Raw genomic sequence first — 25554 nt, 5'->3', positions numbered from 1 at the left:
GTTTCTACCTTCCAGTCTCACAAGTAAATTTCTCCCTCTAACCAGATCTAAGCCTTACCCATTACTAGCATATACAACAAGGATAAGCAGCCACTAGATTTTCTTTTATATAAAGGGCAATAAAACAGTAGTAAGGAAAAGACAATGAGCAAAAGGGAGAGGAATAGTTCGTTTTGGCTAGAAAGCAGCCATTGATCGTGCTACTAAGTTTGGAGAATAAATGAGTTTTTAAAAAAAATTTATTTCCTTCCCCTTCGTGGGAAAGAATGAGAGATTCATTCCTTCCTCATTCAAAACTCAGTGGATTTGACAAGTAAAGGTGGTAACTGCTTTCTTCCCTGGTGGGAAGGAAAAGAAAATGGAAAGGGAGGGCACCATGATTGCCTTGTCTCACTAACCGTTGCTCTAGAAAGTATAGTATCTCAGAATTAGCTCAGGTCCCACTTCTGTGCACTCAGCCCAGCAAGAGCAACAGCAAAAACAGCAGAGTCTGCAGTACATCCTATGCTACAGAAAGAAAGGGGAGAGAAGTACTCACCTGGAGACCTGGAGCAAGGTTTGACTCTTGCCTAATCACACATCCTCAAGATGTATGATTAACTCTCCAAATCATTCACCACCTCCTTCTAGCTCCTCTCTCCCAGATACTTCCCCCTAAATACTTCCAAAAGTACAAGTCAAAAACTGGCGATCTGGGTAGACCCTGGGATAGTGTCTAACTGAGCATCTCTTATCTCCATTGCAACACAGGAGCTATAGGAGCTATTTATTTTAATGCCCAAAATAAATTGGGAGCTTTTAAAGAACACCTAATAGCTTTGAAATATTCAAGGCATAAAGTACCAATTGATTGCTGAGTCACTATCAGTGATTTTTTTTTTTGAAAAATTGCTAAGGACAGGGATTTACTACCAGTTTATGGACAGGCAAATGTTATTCTGATTTTCAAACAAAATGATACTCTCCCACATGATCTATCACTTTGAGTTTAAAAAAGTGCTTTTTTCAGAACAACCTTGTGAAGGAGGTAGTATAAGTGTTTTTATCCCCATTTTACAGATGAGAAAACTAAAGAAGGTTAAGTGGCTGACCTAAGGTTGCAGTTATTAGCTACGGATCCAGGATAGAAACTAGGGTCTGCTGATTCAAGTCCCCTTTTTTTGGGGGGGATGGTGGTTCTGCTACACTGCACTATCTATATAAACTCTCTTATAAATTAAAAATGCTTGACTCTTCACAGTTTGTTTAAAGAAACTATGCATAGAAACCTTAAGAAAATAACATGTTAGTCAATGAGTATGTTATTCTGATCCTGCCTCCAGTGCCGTGCATCACTTTGTCCAAATCGTGTGTGTGTGTGTGTGTGTGTGTGTGTGGCATTGGTTGATATGATATGGTCTTGTATATACATTAAGTGTACTTAACATATGTATATCATATCAACATCAGAAACAGATGTATTTTTTATCAGTGGAACATTAAGGAGGATGCATTTCCACGTGCTTTGCTACTGTATCCCAAGGGCCTGCCCAGGACACTTGTATACGAAACTTCATATCTCTCTTTATTAGAATGTGAACTCTCTGGCCTCAGATACTTACTAGCTGTGTGACCCTGGGCAAGTCACTTAACCCCGACTGCCTCAAAAAAAAAATGCGAACTCTTTGAGAACAGGAACTGACATGTTTTTTTAATATGTACCCACAGATTTAGCATGGTATTTTACACATAGCAAGAACTTAATGCCATTTCATTAATTCATCTACATATATGTACATGTATATGACATTATGCATATATGACATATATATATAACATTACAGAGAGAGATGAAGTTTGTCACACAGGAAGAAAAACATGTTATTGTCTATCATTGCTTTTGTTTCATACGGTGGTCTCCATAAATGAAGACTTGTTGGATTAAACCCAGATTTTCTAAGATATAGGTATTCATTTTTCTCTCTGCCTTGTACTCTCACTTCTCACATGTTGAACTTCTTTGTTTTAACAATTTTACCTATCAACTACATTCTCAAGGCACTCCAGGGAGATACAGAGTGTCTCTAACTAATTAGAATCCAGTGATGCGTATCCTGATGTACTATCTTCAAAAGAAAGAAGATAGACAAAAAGAGAGTGGGGAGTGGAATAGCATTGTATATTAAGTAGATATGTACATCTGAGGAAATGTAGGAATCAGAGTTAAAATCAATAGAGGTAGAAATAGAAGCAATATTTTCATCAGAATGCCCTACAGACCACTTGGACAGAAGGAAGAAATAGATGAGGAGTTTGGAAAGTAGATTACAAGTCTGTCAGGGAAGCATGCTGTAGCACTGATAAGGACTTATTTATCTAGATAGCTGCTATAGCTCTCCATCAAAAGCAGAGCAGGTAATAATATGTTGAATTGCCCTAATGAGTATTTCATCCTTTAAAAGGTGAACAAACAAGCAAGGGAAACTTTTATTCTGGATACAATTCTCACCAAATTAAAAAAATTGGTTATTGGGGGTAAAATTATAAAGAGTTTGAGAAGTGACTAATTTCATCTGAGAATTTGTGACAGAGTAAATTTGGGTATAGTATGATATATATCTTAGATTTCTGAAGAATAACAGCTCAAACCAGCTCATGAGAGCCAATTGTTAAAATTTCAGTGTGAGCATTTGTACCTCAGAAATTGGCAAATGCTACAAATCATGGCTTGATTTATTGTTTTGTTTATTGTCTAGATTTAGTGATGAAGAAAATGTTGACACTGTGAAATAAACTTAAAAGCATTCTGTGCATATATTTTTTTTTTCTTGGGCAGCGGGAAGCCTGTTGATAACATTTAGCAGCATACCCCTGAGAACATATTTCAAAAAGTTTAAAGAAAGAACAGCTAGAATGCCATAGCCTAAAATTTTATAGGTGAAGTCATTCCACAAAGGAAAAGAAACTTTCAAGAAAGAAATTCCAAATAAACAAAAAGAAACAATTTCAATGAGGAAGAAACTAAGATATTAAGATAATGATGTAGATACACAGGAAAATGCTAAGTAACTTAGATTTTAAGAGACAGTTAAAAGATGGAAGCAAGATAAAGGATGAACATAAAGTATATTAGTGGTAAAGACATGAATAGTGTCAGAAGTTTAATCTTAGTTTAATTAGAAGAAATAGAATTTCTGCTCACTATGAGATGAAAATAAACAAAAATGAAGAAAGAAAAGAGGCAATGAGAAGAGAAGGAAATAGATGAAGTATTTATTAAGCTCCTACTATATGCTGGGCAGTATGCTAAGTGCTTTACAAATATTACCTCATTTGATCCTCATAACAACCTTTTGAGAAAGGTACTATTATTATCCCCTTTTACAGATGAGGAAACTGAAGCAAATAGAAGTTAAGTGACTTACTCAGGGTCACACAGCTAGTAAATATCTGAGGCTGCATTTGAACTTTGATCCTTCTGATTCCAAGCCTAACACTCTATCCACTGTACCACCAAGCTGAAAAGACTACTGCTCAATTCTTCTTTTGTTTCTGTTTTCTCTGACAAGGAAAATGATCTTTGGATTAGAAAGGACCAAAAAAAAAAAATGGCTAACAGGGAGCTGATACACAAAATAAATTGGGACATTGTAAAAGAACACTTATGGTGGCCAGGTGATACAGTGGATAGAGCATGGGGCCTGCAGTCAGGAAAAGTCATCTTTATGAGTCCAAATCTGGCCTTGTACACTTACTAGCTGCGTGACCCTGGACAAGTCACTTAACACTGAATAAAAGAAAAAGGCAAAGAATGGAATCTGTATACAATAAGCCAGTGAACTTGATTCAAAATTCCAAACTTTGATATTAAAGGGATAAATTTGTGAAGATCTCAAAGTGGTGATGTGGTTAGCATGAAGAGTCATTTCATCAAGAACTAAGTTTCATGCCAAACTAATTTTATCCCCTTTTATTATTTTGTTATTAAGCCAGCAAATAGATAGAATTCTGTATGTATAGATTTTAGTGAACCATTTCACAAGATTCATGCTTTTCTTGTGGAAAAAATAGAGATGGGCTAGATGATGCTATATTTAAGAAGGTGAAAAACTGGTTGAATGGTCCAATTTAGAGAGTATTCATGACCATATTCATGTCTACTTGGAAAGAGATCTCCAGTGGAGTATCTTAGGGATCTGTTCTTGGCCCCGTGCTATTTAACATTTTTTATCAGTAACTTGGATAAGGGCCTCAATTACATGCTTATCAGATTTGTAGGAGACATAAGTCTATAAGGATTAGCCAACATACTATATGACAGAACAAAGGTTCAAAAAAAATTTCAGGGTAGAACATTTGCCCCAATCTATGAAATTTTAAAGAGATAAAACTAAATTCTTACACTTTAGTTAGTATAAAATGGAGAAGTTGTAGCTAAAGAGTAGCTCCTCAGAAAATGATTGTGGAGTTTTAGTGAACTGCAAATTCAATATGGTCAACAGCATGACAAAGCAGCCAATATAAAAGGACCCACTTACCTTACGATTGTTGTGAGGGTCAGATGAGGTTATTTATGTAGACCTCTTTGTAAACCATAAAGCATTATATAAATAATAGCAATTATTATTATTGTTGTAAGAAAATGCATGTCATCTTCAGCTGTATAAACAGAGGCATATATAGTGTTCAGGACTAGGAAGGTGATGATGTCATTGTATTCTGTCCTGGAGTTCTGTAGTTCTGAATGCCAGATCTTAGAAAGAATATTGATAACCTGCAGAGTTCTGAATGCCAGATCTTAGAAAGAATATTGATAACCTGCAGAGTGTCCAGAGGAGGGCAATAAGGAGGTCAAAGCCTAAAATTTATGTCATATGAGGATCAATCGAAGGAATTGCTAATAACTAAGTTGGAGAAAAACAAAAACCTTTGAGAAGACATGATAATTGTCTTTAAACATTTGGAGGACATCTTATAAAAGAAAGATTAGCTTTGCTCTGCTTGGCCCCCAAGGGAAAACTAGGAACAACAGAACAAGAGTGAAAGGAGATACATTTAGACTTGATGTCAGGAATAATTTCCTAACAAGTAGAGCTGACCTAAAGTGAAATGGGGCTGCCTCAGAGGTGGTGGATTTCCTCTCACTGCAGGTCTTCAAGCAAAGATCAAGGCTGGATTATCACTGTCATAGACATTATGGAGGAGATACCTATTTGGGTTGGACTAGATGGCCTATGAAGCCCTTTCCAGTTCTGAGACTGGGTATTTCTATGTTTCTATGCTCCCTGAGAAGCATGTTTAAGGTGAGGAATATTTTTTTGGAAGCTAGAGATTTGTGATTTTGCTACTTAAGATGTTAAGGATGATGTAGTAATATAAAAATCATGATGCATGTTAGTCAGTTTATGTGCACTCCATAAATTTACCACATTCATTTGTGGAGATTAATGTTCCATGTTAGCTTCAAGTAGTATTATTTTACAAGTATCTTTGGTTAGTAGTCATCTGGTAAGTTCATTATATTGCCAGAAACAAAAGTTGTTGACCACATCAAAAGTTAGTTTGTCAAATATCTGGATAGTTATTCTTTTCTTTTATAAAGAAATGTTAGTAAATCCTAATGAACTTTAAAAGTGACTTACTCAAATAGGTAATACTTCAAAAATCATAATGTGTCTATCTATTCGTCTCCATCCATTTGTTTTCTGCTACTGTGTTTGATCACATTTGTTCCATTGATAAAAATGAGATTCAATTTAACAGTTATTAACTGCCTACTGTACACAGAGCACTATGCTGGGAGAGATATGGAGGTTAGCTTTGTACCTAGAATGAAGAGTTAGACGTGGAAAGGAGCTAATATGTCATCTAGACAACTTTGCAGATGAGGAAACAACAGGTTCAGTAATTGACCTAAGGTCACACAGGTAGTAACTGTCAGCATTGGAACCCAGATCTTCAGGCTCTAAAACTTGCACTCTTTCCACTGTATCACTCTGGCCCCCAATAAGAAATGATCACTTCCTTCATAAAGCTCACAGCTGAATTAGAGGAATAAGATTCATACCCAACAATTATGACACATACTAAGTACATCACAGATTTAAAGCAGAGTTCTATGTGAGGTTTGAGAGGAAAGATTATTTCTAATGGGGAATTAGGGAAGGTTTCATAGATGAGATGGCATCAAAGTTGGGTTTTTAAATGTATAATTCAGCAAAATAAAAAATAATTATTATACTAGTATTTATAGAGCATTTTAAGATTTACAAAGCCCTTTTATAAGTTATTTAAGTTGATTCTGTGAGTTAGGTGCAATTATTATCCCCATTTTACAGATGACAAAACTGAGACCAACTTTAGCTAGCCAAGTGACTTGCCTGGGGTCACGCAGTCAACCAGCTTTTCTCATACACTTATTATGTGCCAGCCACTGTGCCAAGCATTTGGGATTCAAATAGAAGCAAAAATAAAGATAGCCCCTGCCCTCAAGAAGCTTGCATTCAAATGGGGAAAAAAACACATAAAAGGTAGATGAAAAGGGTAAGAATGGGGAAAGGAAGATACCTAGGTTTGGGCAAAGTGAGACAGTCTAGAAGCAGAGAAGGGAGTAAAGGATGGCTGGTCTGAGCCCCTTTACAAAATGGAAGTTCTGAGAGAAACTCCCTAATGGGAGAAGGGGAACACTGGTTTGAAGGGATATTTCAGGGTGAAAAAAAATACAAGGGGTATGGGAACTTTCAGGGTGAGAAGGTAGCTGAGGCATGATGGTAAAGTCTGGAGAGTAAAAAGTAGAAGTAGGAGAAGAATGAATGGCTGGTCTATGCCCTTCCACAAAATGGAGATTCCTAAAAGAACACACCAGTGGCAGGACCCCCAACTCCACCTCCACTGCATGGGTAGGGAAGGGGAGAAGAATGAGAAGACAAAGGTAGGATTTGAACTCAGGTCTTCCTGATTCCAAATCCTGTGCTTTATTCACTATGCCACCCAGCAACCACAAAAGGGACAGAAGACATTCCAGAAAAAGGAATTGGGTCAGAAAAGGCAAGGAGTGTTCAGAGGTTAGACATTAGTCAAGTTTGGCTATAGTGTAGGGTACATGGAATAGGCTTAGCATGAGAAAAAGCTAGAAAAGCATATGTGTGTGTATGGGATGGCAGTGAGGATGGGGTAGGGGGAACCAAATTGCATCAAGCTTTAAAAGCAAAGCTAAGAAATTTGAACTTCATTCAGTACACAATAGGGAGCCACCAAAAGGTTATGAGCAAAGGCTCATACATGAGAAAGATTATTCTAGAAGCAGGATGAATGATAGATTGAAGTGGGAAGCAGAGAGGCTGAAGTCCTATGGGGAGGCTATTGCAGCCATGCAGGCAAGTCATAATGAGGGCCTATCCTGGGATGGTAGTAATGGGAATAGGGAAGAGAGAGATGGATGTGAGGGATGTGGGGCTAGAATTGACAGGACTTAGTAAGTAATTGTATATGAGAGGTGGGGGAGATCCCATTAGCCAACATTCCATAGGTAGTCACTATGTTCTTACAGTTAGAAGAAGAGCATGTCAAGACTTTCTTTCGGGATGCTGTCAAGTAACTGACTTCATACTTTCAAATATTGTACAACTTTGGACATCGAAAATTATTTTGTAGTTGTTGTTCCCCCATTTGGGGTTTTCTTGGCAAAGATACTGACGTGGTTTGCCATTTCGTTTTCCAGATCATTTTAAAGATGAGGAACTGAGGCAAACAGGGTTAAGTGACTTGCCCAGGGTCGCAATATGAACTCAGGAAGATGTGGAAAGGGGAAAGATCAGGGGAAGATCTTGCTTTGCTTTCATGTTCATTTTTGTTCAGTCTTTTTTCAGTGATATCCAATTCTTCGTGACCCCATTTTGGAGTTTTTTTGGCAAGGATGCTGGAGTGGTTTGCTATTTCCTTCTCCATTCATGTTTATTAATCCCTGCCAAATTAAACTGTTACAGAACTAAATCCCTTCACTCATAAACTGATTGCATGTGCATTATGTTATTTGAAGTACTAAATTCATCATTCAGTAATACACATTTGAGATTTCCATGCATTTAAGATACAAAGAAAAAGAGAAAGCTTTTTGGACCTGTCTATCTCAATTTCATCTTTGGCTTCTTCCTCTCTGTCTTTTATTCATAGTTCTCTTTCCAGAGAACTACCTGGGGATTGTTTATACTATTCAAACAAACTAAGAACTAAACCTAATTTATGAACTGTTGATGATCAAAGTGAGATTTTAATAAAATTAAAGTGATTGTTCACTAAAAGTGACAATTTTTAAAAGGTGACCATTTTCCAAACAGTCTATGAATTATTTTGTGCAATATTAAATATACCTAACAAGATACCAGGTGAACAGTGCATAAAGTGGCTCCTTGAATCAGGAAATTATGTTCAACCATTTTCAGTTGTGTCCAACTCTTCATGACCCCATTTGGAATTTTCTTGGCGAAAATACTGGAATGGTTTTCCATTTTCTTCTCCAATTCATTTTACAGATGAGGAACTGAGGCAACCAAGACTTGGGTTCAAATACCATTTCTATCGCTTATTAGCTTTGTGACCACTGACAAGCCACAACTTTTCTGAGACTCCAGCAACTCTCTTGGACTCTAAGTTATAGATGGTTTTTTTATTTTCCCAGATAGAGGGCATTCCCATAGCCCACAAAACCATAGGATCTTGATGTATTGAGTAAATATAACCGATTTGTGTTAATTCATGATAATTGTAAGTTTGTTTTATTTTGTGAAAATCTTGATCCCTAAGAATGAAAGGCATCAGTAAATCCAGTTCATGTTCTCCATTAGTAGACTCTCAAGACTCACATCCTCTCCATCCCAAGAACCTCAAAATTATGCACCAACCACCCCAAGGAGTGATCCATGCCCTCTAATATTAGAACTGTCTGCTAGTCAGCAGAAAGGAATGCTTGGTTTCTACTCTCAATTGCATTCACTATAGGGGGTAAAACTGCTTCCCCGAAACTGGTTAAAACAGCACAAAATAGTGATTATTATATTTAATTCTAAGCATTTATTAATTGGAAAGTATGGAATTATATATCAACCAATTAGCATTTATAAAGCACCTACTATGTGCCAGGCACTATGCTAGGGATGGGGGATATATGAAAATAAGATTGTTGCTATGAAGGAGCGGACACTCTACTGGAGACATAGCACACATACCCAGGTAAGCATGCCCAAAAGATATACCAAAAAATGGAGAGAGGTGTCACTAGCAGCTGGAGAAACTGGAAAATGCCTCATGGAAGAAATGGAACTTGAGCTTACAATTGAAGGAAACTAGAGATTCTAGCTGCTAGGTGGTGCAGTGGATAGAGCTCTGGCCTGGAATCAGGAAGACCAAATCTGAGCTCAGATACTTACCAGCTGTGTGACCCTGGGCAAATCTTAACCTTGTTTGCCTCAGTTTCCTCACCTGTAAAATGAGCTGGAGAAGGAAATGGTAAACCACTCTAGCATATTTGCCAAGAAAATCCTAAATGGGATCACAAAGAATCAGACTCAACTGAAACAACTGAACAAGAGCAAGAGATTCTGAGAGGCAAAGGAGGTGAAGGAGTGTATTCCCATGGGGAACAGCGTGAGCAAAGGCACAAAATGGGAGATGGAATGCCATGGGTGATGAACAGCAAGAAAGGCAGTTTGACTGGACTATAGAGTGCAGTAATAAGACTGGAAATGTGTAGTAAGACTAGAAAGTTAGGTTATATTCGGGTTTGAAATATAGATGATCCTAGTCTATACATGAAGCTTGCCAGATAAGGCAAGAGGCATAGTTCCTGAATGGCACAGACTTATACTTCTGTGTGGCTCAGTTAGGCAAACCCAATGTTTGTTCTGTCCATTTTGTAATACTTCATCTTTGTACTAGGCCATTCGGCTGGAAGCAGAAAACTGGTCCCTATATCATATAGATTGTACAGGCACCATCTAGGAGTGACATTCTAATCCTCTTCAATTCAGCTATCCTTGACCTGACTTTGATGCAATGGGCTGAAATACCAATTGTACTAATTTATCCTTGCAGGGTGTGTGTATATGCATATATATGCCAGAACATCATGGTGATAGTGATGATGTTGAATATAATGATAGATAATAATAATAATAATAATTGTCATAAAAGATTACAAAGCACTTTTCTCAAGCAGGTAGTTATACTATTATCCCATTTTACAGATGAGTAAACAGGTAGAGAGAGGTTAAACATTAAGCCCTTTGTCAGAGCCAAGGCTCATTCTCTTGTTTTCTGACTCCAAAATAAATTATCTTTCCATTACACCCAGTGCTTCCCTACACACATAGAACTGAAGGACCCAGAAACATGAGCATAATAATAAGACCTGCAGAGGGGCTAAGATGCTTCAAGGATTCCACAAAGTTAGAATGATTATGACAATAAAAATTGTCTTCTAAATGAAGAAAAACCTACCCATTTTTCGAGACTGATCTTTAAATAATAATTTAATAATATCAACAACTCATTTATATAGTACTTTAAGATCCCCAAACATTTTACACAACTAATCTAATTTGATCCTCAAAGCAACCCTAAGATGATAGTATCATCCCCATTTTACAGATGAGGAAACTGAGGCTCAGAGAAGTTAAGCAACTTACCCATTATAACACAGCTAGTCAGCATCGTATGTGGGATAAGAAGCAGGTGTTCCTAAATAAAAGTCCAATGCCCTAAAATACTACCTTTAGGAAAGCTATTGCTCAGAAATTACCTTTACTTTTCTAGGAACATTTGTAGCACTTCTTATCTCTTGTAAGTATTTTATCATGTTATATTTTGTATTATGAGATTCTTATTTTCTTGAGAGATTGGGTATACTCTAACCCCCATACACAGAGTATGTGCCTAATTATTAATTATGTTTAATTATTTGTGGTCAGTTTTTTATTGATTCAGTGGGCATCTAAGTAAACATTGAAATCTATCTTTGTTCAAGAAAATGCCTGTAATAAGATGGCTCATCATCACAAGGATCAGGAAATACCACCAGTAAATGGATGTCTTAGGAAACATGCCTTCAAGATGGGGAGTCTATGAGGTGACTGTTAATTGTATTCCCCAAAACCAGATCTCAAGAATTTCCATCATTTGTATTTGACATAATATTGGGGAACATCTGAGGAAAACAATACACATTCCCCAATAAGAAGTGGAAAAGAGTGTACCCAGCACAGGAGCTGTTTTCTTCTGGGAAACAGAATATTAACTTGCTGCCAAGAGAATCAGGCATAGAAACCAATAGCTATCTAGAGAAACCTTGGGAAGGACCAAACTATTATCAATAGCCTGACCCAGATGAAGATAGCCACACATGTTTATATAAGAAGTGATGGTAATTGACTAGAAAATAAGAATAAAAATATTAATTTTTTGGTGGTAAGCATATGTAAATAACAAGATTGTACACTTAGAAATGGAAGGAACCTTGAGCTCATCTGGTCTAACCCCTCAATTTAAAGGTGAGAATTCTCTAGGTCAGAAAAATGAAGTAACTTACCCTAGATCACACAGGTAAGTGTTCATGGTAAGCGAATGAACTGGAATTTGAACCAAGCTGGTCATCAAAACCATTGCTCATTCCATTGTATCAGACAGTATACTGTGTAGTACATTTACACACTACCTACCTCTGAAAGAATGTTCTTAATCTAAAGTCCACTATGCATTTGCCTATGCTACTCTGCCTGGTTTCAGCTCCATGGAATAAGATGCCCCTCCCAGAATAAACTCATCACTTCTAAACTCACCACCATGCTACTAACTCAAGTCTTGATTGATTTGACCTCTCTCAGCCTTCTCTCCCCTTTCTTTAGTGGGCTGGAGGGCAGAGTACCAAAACTCCTCCTAATGCTTTCTTGATAAAGGCCAGAAACTGAATTCTCAGATCACTCTACTTTGCATGTGCTGCCCTTCCTGGTTCAACTCCATGGAACAAGATCTCCCCACACTGGGTACTTCCTGGTGTCCATTCCTGACCTCTCCCTTCCCTTTCTGTTTTGTCTTCCCCATTAGATTGTAAGCTCTGATCGTATCCCCAATACTTAGCACAGTGCCTAGTACATCACAGGCACTTAATAAACATTTATTGATTGGATTATTGGATTAATCCAAATATGTGTAGAGTAAAATAGTATAATCACTTCTTTAAAGAGTAGGAGGTTGAAGCATTGATAGATATACTCAACATTACAACTGAATTAGGGCAAAAACCAAAGTTTTATTGAATATTGTTATAATCAGTAGTATGCTGGTGAATATTTAACAACTGGCTCTCTGGGGAGGGAAATGTACACATAACACATTTTAAGTTTAATTTACGTTATTAACATTTTCACCATCACTTTCTTTAGTGTAGACAATCAACAAAGCAATAAATCAAGACCTAATTTGTAGCTTTGGTGATTTCCGAATTGTAAAGGCCCATACAGAAAATTTAATAATCAACTCTCATAGGCCATTTTGAGCAGGTCCCCTACCCCTGCATCTAACACATGATCATGTGGGAATCATAATCATTAAAAAAAGAATAGTAATAAAATTAATTCTTATGACACTTTCAAGGTAACAGAGTATTTGTCTCACTTTAAAGGAGGACACCCAAATATCATCATCTCCTGTTGACAAAAGAGGAAACTGAAGTAATTTGCCCAGAGTCATATAGCTAGTTAGTGGTAAAGCTTAGATTTGAACTCAGATCTTCTGAATCTTTCCAGTGAAACACAATGGCATTGTTACCAAAAACTAATTATAATCACAGCTTCTGCCCTTTGGAAGCTCTGAATTTGACACCGTGCACCCAGACATTGGTATTGTACAGGCAACAGAACAAATATGTTGAACAACTCTACATTAACTTATCTAAGGGATAGGGACAGGGACAATGGGATAAGTAATTTTCCAGATGAGGGAACTTCCTCTACCACCCCAGCTCATCACCTTCTCTAACTCAAGAGATTTGCCTAGAAAATTGACAGGCTAAGTGAATCACTAAGTGCCATAGTCAGAAAGTTTCAGACTTTAATTCAGTTCTTCCTGGTTTCTAGACTAGTTCTCTATCCATTACTCTATACTGCCTCACATCTAATGATATTAGATAAAAGCAGAGAAAATGAGGTATTTTAGCTCAGACAGGTTCTGCCCCCATGCTTAGAAGCAGAATCATTCTAACCTATAATTTCAGTCAAACAATTTTCTGTGGTCCATTTCCCCACCAACGTGACTTGACAGAAATTCAGGAGTGGGTGCTCAGATCATGGCACATGTAAAATTCTAGTTGACTGATGTGACCAAAGGTTATGGTTGAAACGATTTAATAACATCCCTGCTATCACGCATGTAAAGGACATCTCAAATCATTCTTATTTGGTCTCCCAGATCTGACAAAAAAGGTGCCTGCAATGTCCTCCCTGGGGTTTTTAACTTAGCATTTGAAAGAAGCAAGGAAGACAGAAAATAACAAGTAAGAATTAATGATGCCCTAAGTAGGTCTGTGTTTTGAGGCATGTCTGAAGGGAGAAAGCTTTTTTTTTTTCCAAGAAACTTTTGATACATCTTCTTCTTCGGAATCATCCTAGTCTTTTTAGTGGAATAATTTTATTTAGCAATTTAAGACTTTAATGCCCTGTATTCATTTGTATTGGTCACCCCTGACTGCAGTCCTCTCAAGAAAGCTGATATTTTGGGGGCTATTTTATAGAGAGAAAAAATTAAGTATGAGGCATTTAAATAACTTTCCACTGGGATCACTGAGACATGACTTTGAAAAGAGTTATAACTTTGAGATCCTACAAAGTGCAGGAAATGGATTTAAAGATGCCTTTAATCCTAAATTTTCTAATGACAGAAACAATTTTGAAATTAATATATTCACATCATTGATGTTCCTTATTATTTCTGATCTCTTGACCAGTAGTCAAACCTTTACCAATCTCCCCCTACCATCTTCCCCACCAAAAGATGGTAAATAATTTGAATTTTTATGATGAAGCAACTATTTGGTGCAGCTTTTTATTCACTACTTGTTACAATTCACCAAGTAACCTTATTGAGCTCTGCTAGTCTTTGAAATGTAATATCCCATACATAATATTAAAAACCAACCACAACTGCACTGTTTCACCTTTATCTTCCATAGGCCTCAGTTTCTTCATTTGCAAAATGTGGAAGGCTTACCCTACATCAATGATGTCAAATTCATATAGAAACTGGGACTGTATATAAGGATCCCTGCAGCTTCATATTGACTTAGAAAACCACATATTGGGGCAGCTAGGTGGCCCAGCGTTTACAATGGAGGCCCTGGAGTCAGGAGGATGAGTTCAAATCTGGCCTCAGACACATAACACTCACTAGCTGTGTGACTCTGGGCAAGTCACTTAACCCCAATTGCCTCATAAAAAAAAAAACAGAAAACAGAAAACCACATATTAACATCATTTGTGTTCTGTATATTTTTGTTTATTTTGTTAAATGTTACCCAATCACTATTTAATCTGGTTAGGGCCACATGCAGCTTGCCTAGCCTGCGTATTTGACACCACTGCTCCAGATGAGTCCTAAGGTCTCTTTTGTTTTTACATCCTATGATTCTATTACCTGCATGCATAATTAGTTAACAGGTGCGCTTGCCTTTTGTTGTCTAAATCTTCATAGCGCTCCTTTACAGCACCATATGCCATGGTCTTTCCCTCTTTCTATTACCCCTTTTATCCTAATCAATGCTTGCTCAGGTTCAGTTCCTTCTTGCATTTCCCCGAGATCAATCTCTCCTGCAAACATGCAATTATCAGCCAATTAGCAGCTACTTACTCATTGCATTTGCTCTACTTCCCATTGAAAAGCCCTATATGCCTGATGGTAGAAGAAGATCCTTAACAAGCTCCCTACATGAAAGGAAGAATGGAGAGGAGGAGAAGAAGCAGAAAGAGGTCTGAGGGACAACACTCTGCTAAGCTCTGGGGATACAAAATAGAGGCAAGAAACAGTCCTTACCTTTAAGGATCTTACAATCTAATGAGGGAGACAACATGCAAATAAATATATGCAAAGCAAGCTATATTCAAGATAAACAGGACATAGGTAATGGAGGGAAGGAAATGGAATTAATAGGGATTAGGGAAAACTTCCTATAGAAGGTCAGATTTTAGGTGGGACTTTAAGAAAGCTAGGAAGGTCAGTAGCTGAAGCAGAGGAGAAAGAGCACTCCAGGTACGAGAGACAGTCAGAGAAAATGTCTAGAGCCAAGACATGGAGTGTCTTGTTTGTGAAACAGCCGGGAGGCCAGTGTCACTGGATCAAAGAGTATATTTTGAGGAGTAAAGGTGTGTGAAGACTGGAAAGAGCTTTGAATGCTAAACAGAGCATTTTGTATTTGCTCCTGAAGGCAATCATAATAAATATTAATAATAACTTTCATATAGCACTTACTATGTGCCAAACACTGTGCTAAGCACTTAAAATTATTATCTCATTTGATCACAGCAACCCTGCAAGATAGGTGTTATTATTATCCCCCTTTTATAGATGAGGAAAACTGAGGTAAATGGGGCTTAAGTGACTTGCCCACGATCAAACAGCTAGTATATATCAGAGGGTAGATTTGAACTTAGGAAGAAACACAAATGTGTGATTCCAGTTATGAATTCCATATAATTCAAAGCACTCTTAGTGAAACCAGAGGCTCACTTGTATGCCCTGGCACATCATTAGACTAGGTGATCTCTACCATCCCTTCTAATTCTAATTGTTTATGAATCATTGTCCTTTTAAGAGGCAAGAGGAAACAGCTTAAATGCTCCAACTCACTGTCAAAAAAGAAAGCTAGGCAAAAGCATGCATTTGGGAAAATGTAATGCTTTTAACAATTCCTCAATTCTCTCTGATGCAAAGGCCCATCTTTTCAACATAAAACATTCCTGTTGATATTGTATGGTTGCAAATCTTGGCACACCAAAATCGACAAAGAATCAAAAGTCACCCAAAAGGACAATGGAGAAGTGTGTGGTGAATGCAAATAGGTTTCAGGATGCAATCATTATGACAAATAGAGGCATTAGGGATATCGTGAAGGAAAAATTTGGTGAAAAAGAGTTGTAGTACAAGCAAGGTATAACAGATGAACAACTTAAGTGTTCAGTTGGCACCAGCAAAATGTAAAATGGCCTCCACTATTTTGGGTGGACTTTCTCTATGGGATCTCTGGAATAGTATGGATGAGAATCACAGGATGGGATGGTTTCTTCATTGAGTTCAATGCCTGTCTTACAATTTTTTTCTCCTCCCCAATTCCTACTCTCTTACTTAACATGTTGATTCTCCCTCAAACAACCTCAAATCTCCCTCAAAGAACCACTCAGTTCGTCAGTCTAATCACCTCCCATTAGTTACTTACTCTTCCACCCCACCTCAGTCACACACAAAGATGGTCATACCCTTGATCTTACTATTATCCACAAATGTATTACCTCCATACCCAAGGTGGGTATGAGTAATTCTACAGTATAAGATCAACAATGGCTTGTGCCCATCAAGTGCCATAAAAGACATCATCAAGTGCCACTACTGGACATATATCTCAAGGAAGTCAAAAGCATAAATTTCATAGATAGATATAGAAATAAACATATCATATATGTGTATGTACACAAATATTCATAGTAGTACAAAGTATATAGTATATACATAGTAGTGCATGGTAGCAAAGAAACTGGAAGCAGAATAAGTACCCATTAATTAGGAAATCACTGGACTAATCATAGAATACGAATAGAATGGAATACATTGTGCTATAAACAATGACAAATATGAGAAATTCAGAGTAACATAGAAAAACTTGTATGAAGTGATACAGAGCAAAGAAAACAGACCCAGAACAATATATACAATGGCTACAATAGCATAAATGAAAACAATACTAAAAGTCAGTTGAACTTGAATTAATTGTAATGGCAATCTTGGTTCTGAAATATACCTTCTTCATCTTTAAAGCAATTCTTTGTAGAGAATTACAGGTTTTAACTGTTGCATACACTGTCATATTCAATCATTTTATTGGGCAAATTTGCTTAAATATTTGTCTTTGTGACAAAGTCCAATAGAGTATATGTATCAGAAAATGCATGTGGTATAAATATATAAAAGACCACTAAATGTTAATATTTAAATTAAAATAAAAGACATTATTTATTGTAAGTTTAACTAGAAAATGAAAGAGTCTAGCAAGAGTAGAGGATAATAGATGGACAGTGCTAGGATAGAATCCATAAAGTATTCAAAGAAAAAAAGAAAAACACTTCAGAGCAATGGGTGTGTATACTATAGAGGATTAACAAAAAGACATTGACAAAAATTGTCCATGATGAGAAAGCATGGAAAGAGTTGTTCATGATGGGAAGGCATGGATAAGTTGTGACCTATAATAATGAAAGGAGGTCCCATACCAAGTAATTCATGAATTTATTGGCATATTGAAATATACTGTTAACAACAGTGTGGGCCAAAGCACCTAAACATATTTCCCAATTTCTACTGTTGTATAAAACTAACTACCACCAGATGTTGTGAAAGTAAGCTTGTATCAATTATTAAATATAACTGGTTTATTGTAATTAAGTAGGTAATATACATCCTATACATATGGATTTCTGATTATGTGGCACACTATTAAAAATTAGGACACCTATAGTACAATCTGATCATATCCTTCAAAGTGCCATATTCTGATCATATCCTTTAAAAAATAACTGAAGCTATAAGGAAAGGCCCATTTCATGGCTGGAGGAACTAAAGAGCATTTGAGGAAGACATGCTATCTATAAAGCTGCTATGATTCTAGCTTTCTCAAAGGAGCTGAAGAACTGTGCATCCTCTGCGTAAGCAAATATTTCAGCAAAGCATTGAGGCTCAAAACTGTTCTAGAGGGTCTTGTTACACAGTTTTCCCTTTATTGATTTTTGACAAACTCTAAATTTCTCTCTGTTGGCATGTTGGCCTGTCTCAGCTCAATGCCATAAAATTGTCTTTCCCATATTTTGTAGCACTAGAAAATGTCAGTAAAAGAAAATAGATTTTTTTAATGAAGCTTACAGAATATCGAAGAAATATTAAATGACTCCATTAAATGAAGCCCATGAGTTCCTAGAATCATAGCTTCTAGCACTTAGGAGATCAACTAGTCTCATCTCCTATCTTTAGGGAAGTAGGATATTTTTATCCCAAAGTCACAGATAAAGTAACTGAAACCCAGAAAACTGAAGTGACTTATCCAAGGCTATATAATTAGAGTAGTTAGCGGCAGAGCTAGGTCTGGAACACAGCTTTTGTATCTCTCAATCCTGCACTTTTCCAACCCTCATGCTGACAAGTTGGGTTTCTAGAGAATTGCTGGCTACTGTCCCCTCAGGGTGGTAGGGGTATGTGTGTATATATGTGTATGTTATGTATATATGTATATGTCCATGTATGTATATAGTCCAATGTAATACAATAAACATTTATTAAGTGCTTACTATGTACCAGGCACTGTGCTAAGCACTGGAGATACAATTAATAAAAAGAAAGATGAGCCCTGCCCTCAAGGAGCTTATAATCTAATGAAGGGATATAATGCACAAAAGGAGGCAGGAAGGTAGGAGGGGTGGGGTGAGGAGGAATGAGAAACCGAGGGGTATCTTGTTCCACCAGGGAGTATCTTGTTTCTCCAGGGGGCATCTTGACCATGGTTGTGGGGGGAGGAATATTTTGTTCCATGGAGTTCAAACCAGGGAGGGCAGTAGACAGAATGGAGTGAGCCCAAAAGTCCAGTTTCTGCCTTCTATAAAGGAGGGCATTGGGAAGAGTTTGGTACTCTACCTTCCAGCCCTCCAATCAGAGGGAAGGAGAAGCTGAGGGAGGTAGTGTCAGTCAGAGTTTGAGTTAGCAGCATATTATTGAGATTAGAAGTGATGATGCCCTGGAAGGGCATCTGGTTCAGGAGAGCTGAAACCAGGCACATAAATAAATTATACATACATACACATTTGTATGTACATATGTGTGCACATATAGTCATGTTACTTTATGTGTACTTTGGTTATTTGTATGTATTCATATTTTCATGTGTGTTGTATATACATGTGTGACATTCTTACTGGTTCCCTTTCAAGCACATGATTTAAATAATCTGCACATGGAAAACATAGTTTATGATGGTACTGTGCTTCAAGGTTATTTGCCATGTATGTACAGTAAAATGTTCTAGAAACATTAATCGTGCAACACAAAATTGGGACTGCCTTCATGGAGCTTTTAGTCTAGAAGAAATGATAAAACATGTGCATAGATAATATCCAAGCAGCTTGGCAGAGGAGACATAATTAGGAAGGCATGGGTTAGTCAGCAACTCTGTCTGACTATAAGTTTCAAAAAAGATACCAATCTGCACTGGTAGAGAGAATTTCCTCACCAAGAAGTTTCTCCTACTAATAAAATCATAAATCCAGTTCCTATACCTATATATATAACTACAATACAAAGTTCATGATTATCTGAGAGAGATTCAAAGTACTATGAGATACTGAGATATTGAAACATGCAAAACACCTCCAGATAAAGAGGTGATGGACTCAGTACAGACTGAAGCTTTTTTTTTAAGATGGTTAAAGCAAGAATTTGTTTTACTTGAGTATACATACATATATATATATATATGTATATATATATATATGTTTTGTTTTTCTTGCTTTTTCAATGTGTGGGGGCAGGAGGGAGAGAATTCAGAACTGAAAATAAAATAAAATTGATTTTCTTTAAAGTGCTGTGAGAGATTAGAGGGAGACATTGCTTCCATCTGGAAGTACCAAGGAAGACTTCCCAGAGGAGGCAGCATCAGAATTGGCTCTGAAAAAATGGGAAGAAAAAATGAGCAAAGGCATGGAGGTACTCCAAGAGCAGTAGAATGTGCCAGAATTGATCTTTTCTTTGTACAGCAGGCACACGTACCCTATTGTACATGAGTATCTTTTTTTTTTAACCACTTCCATTGTTCATGGAAACATACAATAGTTGATTTATATGTACCTAGTCTGCCATGTGTCAGATTCCCTTTACAGATATATGAGAGGATTGCTTTTATGTTTGGTATTCCCTGACAAATGTTTTCTTATATTTCTCTCAAATATAACCTACATTGAATTTGTACTCCTTTTCTAAGTTGGGCACAGAAGTAGTGTCTAAATCTTTAAAGAATGGTTTTGTAGATCTAAGCAGTGGAAGACAGCATTGCTAAATTAAAAAAAAAGTTTTGCATTGTATATTTGTTTTATTTCTTTCAAAAACCGTAAGAACATAAGGTCATGAGCACATTGTTATGTGAACAGCTCTAGAAACATTAGCAAGTACAGAAGGAATACATTTGAGTTGAATTCCAGGAAACCTCTTCTTTTTAAGGTGACTTTTTTTCTTCAGTATAGCTTCTCAAACTCAATTTCCATTTCCATTTGAAGATATTACTTGTTTGAATGAGGTGGGCATTGTTTAAAAGGCACATATTTTAGAATTGCTCACTAGAAAAGAAATATTTTCATGTTATGGTAGATTACAGGACACTATGTAACCTAGACTCATGTCTGAGGTAGATTTATACCAGTAGGGTCCAAAGTCATAGTGATTCTGAACTTAGGAGAGTAGTTACGAAATGCCTCATGTTTATGTCCCTAAGTAGAGAGCAAAACTCTCAATAATGGGCTGCGGTTGAGCTACCAGCCCTGTGCTAGGAAAGGTCCCTCTTTCCTGGGACTCTCTCAGCTACTGAGGCTCCCATTTCACCCTCTTGTAACAGAGACACCAAGCAACGTAAGGATGGGGTTCACCACAGTGTGTTTGAAAAACAATATAAAATCCAGCAAACATATTTGAATAAAATAAATGTAAGAAAAACCTAAACAGAAGTAAGGCTGGGGCATATTAGGGTCCGCCCAATCTTCCTCTCTTTGAATGCCTGTTTCTCTCCTCTAAAGCAGTCAGCCTCTCAGTTTGTCCATTCAGATAGAGATCATCTCTCATGGTCCTACAGAAAGGAAATGCTAATGTAGCTGACCTCTGCCACTGCTCTGTGATAAATGCCTTCTCTCCTAATTCTCCTCCAAAAAAACAAAAAACAAAAAAACTCTACCTCACACACACCCAATACACACACACACACACACACACACACACACACACACACACACACACTTTGTGAGAGGTTAGTTTCTTCTCTTCCCAAACTGGGAAAAAACTATAAATCCCTGGGGGTTTTGTGGCATGCCAGCCCTTTGCCAAGCCTTGTTACAATATAATTTTAGAACTTGTGAAACTATTTAATTCAATCTCCTTATTTCACAGAACAGGAAACTAAGGGTTATAGAGGTAGAATAAATTGTTCAACATCACAAGAAATAAATGGCATACTTGGGATTTGGAATCAGACCTTCTAGATTCAAATTCAGGGTTAATTCTTTTACACATGGTATAAGAATTGTAGTAAAATTCGATTAGTTTATTTCTCATATGCCTAGAGTTTCATTAGGTCCTCTCTTATCTGAATGTAAAAGTATGTCTTTCTTTCTTTTCTAAACCAGATTTAATTATAATTGAGAAGTCAGAATAGAGAAATATATGAAGCCTATGTGTATATTACACAATATATATGCATCTGCATGTATATCTTTTGCATATATGTATATATATATCTACATAGGCACCCAATACCTATTGGAGAAATCAATTTGATTATCATATTATCATTTTGGGTATATATTTTCCTAAGCTAAAGGCAAAATGCTAGGATTTTTGGAAAGACACTGGAGGAGGAAATTGCTATTACAAAACATAGGGTCTTTAAGCAATATAATGATTTGAATGCAAAGGTTTATTTTTTGCTACTACTATAAAAATTCAACAAAAAGCCATAGGAGCCTGAAAGGAGAAGCATGGTAGGAAATGTGAATGAGGATAATAGGAAGGAGAAACCAAAGAAATATTGTAAAGGGAATAGACCACAGAAGGAGAAAATAGATGAGGATTTTGGGATATAGTTCAAAATCCTGGCACAGAGAGATTATGTGGCAAGCTACTAGGGATTTTAATTATCCAGACATCTTATGGAGCTTTCTTTGCCCAAAGTATCTAACAAATTCTTGGCTTGCCTTAATGATAATTTCTTTCTTCAAAAAGTAAAAGAAGTAGCATTAAGAAACTTTTATTCTGCCCCTGAGTCTACCCAACAAGAAGGAACTGGCTGTTGAATTAGAAATGATGGAAACTGGAAAAGGAGCCAGCCATTTCTTTGTAGAATGATGATAAACAAACAGGGAAATGTGGGCATACTTTAGAAAGTACATTAAATTTTTTGGATACCATATTTTAAAGGATCCAGAGAAAAAATGGCCTACAATTCTACAAAAGAAGGTGACTCAGCAAGACTGGGAATTTCAAGAATGAAATGCAGAAGAAACAGAGCAATTCAATAAACTGAAAGATGGTAATATGACCCTGGGCAAGTTGCTTGACCTGTTTGCCTCAGTTCCTCATCTGTAAAATTGAGCTGAAGAAGGAATGACAAACCATTCCAGTATCTTTGCCAAGAACACCTCAAAACAGGGTCACAAAGAGTCAGACACAACTGAAATGACTCAACAACAACAAGAGGCCACAAGACTACACTAGATTAAGATCAGCTGAAGAACTGGGGATATTTACCCCGGAGAAGGTGTGACAAAAGTCATCTTGAAGTATTTGAAGGTTTATCATGTGAAAGAGGAATTAGGCTTTTTTCACTTGGCCCTACAGGCAAACATAGGAACAATGGATAGAAGCTGCAGAAAGGAATATTCAGGCTCAACATAAGAAAAATGTCCAAAAGTTAATTGGACTGCCCCAAGAGGTGGTAGGTTCCTCCTCACTCAATATATTGAAGCAGAGGCAGAATGGCATTTATTGTTTTTCAGTTATTGGTTGAATTAGGTGTTCTACAAAGTTCCTGGAGACCCTGAGATTCTGTAATTTTCTGACTCTGTAAATTCATCTAAAGAATATTCTTTTTTTTTTTTTTTTAGGCAATTGGGGTTAAGTGACTTGCCGAGGGTCACACAGCTATTAAGTGTCACGTGTTCGGTCTGAGGTCAGATTTGAACTCAGGTCCTCCTGACTTCAGAGCCGGTGCTATATCCACTGCGTCACCTAGCTGCCCCTAAATAATATTCTTAAACATCATATTCTTAGCTGGCTTATTTTCTTCCTAAATCTGCCTTTCCTCTCTGACTCTTCTTTGTCAATTCGCAGAATCCATAATAATATAACCTATGCCCCTAAAATTTTTTCTCTTTTTTTTTGTCCGTGACTTAATACTCTTTTGCAATAGTTCTCAAGTTACTTCTATTGGTATCATTTGTGCTTGCTTGAATAAATAAGAATAAGTATTGATTATCAGTTTGAAAATATTGAAGAGGCTCTCTGTAACATGTGGGATACATATCCCAAGAAGGCAGCTAACTTTTCCATTTTTAATAGGAGACTGACAAATAGTTGCCTGGAATCCCTCCAAAGGGAGTTTTTAGCTATTTTTACTTCATTCTTTTCACCTTGTGGATAAATACTCACTTATTGGCTTCTAAGATCCACGGCAACATTCCTTAGAAGATAAAAGGCTAATTGTTCCTGACCTGGTCCAACTTGCCCATCTAGAAGTGTTTCATACCTACCATTTAGTTCTGTAGCCCCAGGACCAACTCTCTTTTATGTGAGCCCTTCAGAAAAGCTGTCCCATATTTGAGGTAATTCTTAGTCACCACTCCCTCAAAACCATAGCTCATAAGACTCCAACAATGTCTTCATTTGTACCACGCAGCTATAGAACACAATCATTCAAAACAAAAGACATTTAATTAAATCACATAACAATAAATGATGAAAAAGGCTCCCCCGTATACACACAAGGTACATTCTCCTAGATTACTACACCACAAGTATACGGAGGTAGACACATGAAGAAAATACCTACAACCAGGATATATACATAGAAGGTACACACATTGGGAACACATATGGCCATTAGATGTGTGAAGGAAACTATGTGATCAGGAAATGTGTACATAGGGCATATACAAAGAAGTGTGTGTAGCCAAGGTACATGCATGATGATCTGGGCACTTCATACCTCCAACAGTGTAGGGGGAAAATCATATTTGGATTCAGAAGATCTTGGTTCAAATCCTAATTCTTTTACTAGAGCAATCTAGCTGCATGACTTTGCACAAGTCACAAGTTCTCTAGATGACACTGTCTTCATCTTTATTAAACTGAAGGCATGTGGTACAATGCTAGCTGGATGATCCTGGAAAAATCACTTTAACCTCTTTTTGCCTCAGTTTCCTTATCTGTAAAGTGGGGATAATAATGGCTTCTACCGCTCAGGGTTGTGGTGAGGCAAAGGTGGGCTACATTAGCATTTCCTTTCTGCAGGACCATGAGAGATGATCTATTTCTATCTGAATGTGAGGATGTGCCTGACACATAGTAAGCCTTCATAAATGATAGCTATTATTTAAAGCAAGAGAATTGTACTTCTTTGTTAATCATCATTCCACTGCTCTCATGGTCCCCAAGCTTTTCTTTATTACTAGTATCTTCATCCCTTTAAGGTCGCCTGTTCTTTGCAAGTATACATTGTCTAGAAAGCCTCTCCCTCTCAAGGGCAGACTGATATCGTCTTTGTCATAGTGAGATTATGCCACACTTAAGTAAGGAAGGCAGTGTACCCATGTACACTTGTAGGACACACAATAATTCTTATTTTGACATTTAAACTGTGATTTAAAAAACAGCCCCACTTATGGCATATCATTTAGCATAGTTTTGCTTTTACACATTTAACCAATGGAAAGCTATGATTGAATTTTTTAGTATGCACATCTCAGACATTTTTAAGCCAAAAAGAAAAAAAAACTTCAAAGAAGCTACTGAAGTAGGATTAATTTCAAAGATATTCTTCTGAAACAGTTTATATTCCCAGATATTTATATATTTTAATATGTACAGACATTTATGTAATCAATCACTTTCACTCATTCATCTTCATATACTCACTAGATGTGTGACCTTGGACTGGACAAGTCAATTAACCCCACTTTGCCTTAGTTTCGTCATCTGTAAAATAGGGATAATAATAGCTCCTACCTCACAGGGTTGTTATGAGGATAAGAGAAATTATAATTATAAAGTACCTAGCACAGTGCCTGGCATATAGTAAGGGCTACATAAATATTAGCTATTATTATGTATTTTAGTGTGGGCCTTAGGCCAAGTCTGGTGCTTCAGGTTCAAAATTAGAATGACATGAGACACATGCAGACTATCTAACAGGTAACAAAAGGAAGTTTACTTAGTCATAGCATAAAAAGTATACTAAACAAAGATACCTCATTAATTCAATTGAACATTGCTTTCTTGACTCTCAGTTGGCCATGTTAGCACCCA

General features: G+C 37.0%; 1 protein-coding gene across 1 annotated transcript in view; it reads left to right on the top strand.

The window, feature by feature from the left end:
* DLGAP2 (DLG associated protein 2) overlaps positions 1 to 25554 on the top strand; it is a 259975-nt gene that overhangs the window by 117409 nt on the left and 117012 nt on the right. The window lies entirely within an intron of this gene.

The sequence above is a fragment of the Vombatus ursinus genome, unplaced genomic scaffold, assembly GCF_900497805.2.
Source record: "Vombatus ursinus unplaced genomic scaffold, bare-nosed wombat genome assembly UNPS02014841.1, whole genome shotgun sequence".
Taxonomy (NCBI): domain Eukaryota; kingdom Metazoa; phylum Chordata; class Mammalia; order Diprotodontia; family Vombatidae; genus Vombatus; species Vombatus ursinus.
The sequence above is the reverse complement of the archived record's forward strand: the minus strand, read 5'-3'. Positions and strand labels throughout refer to the sequence as shown.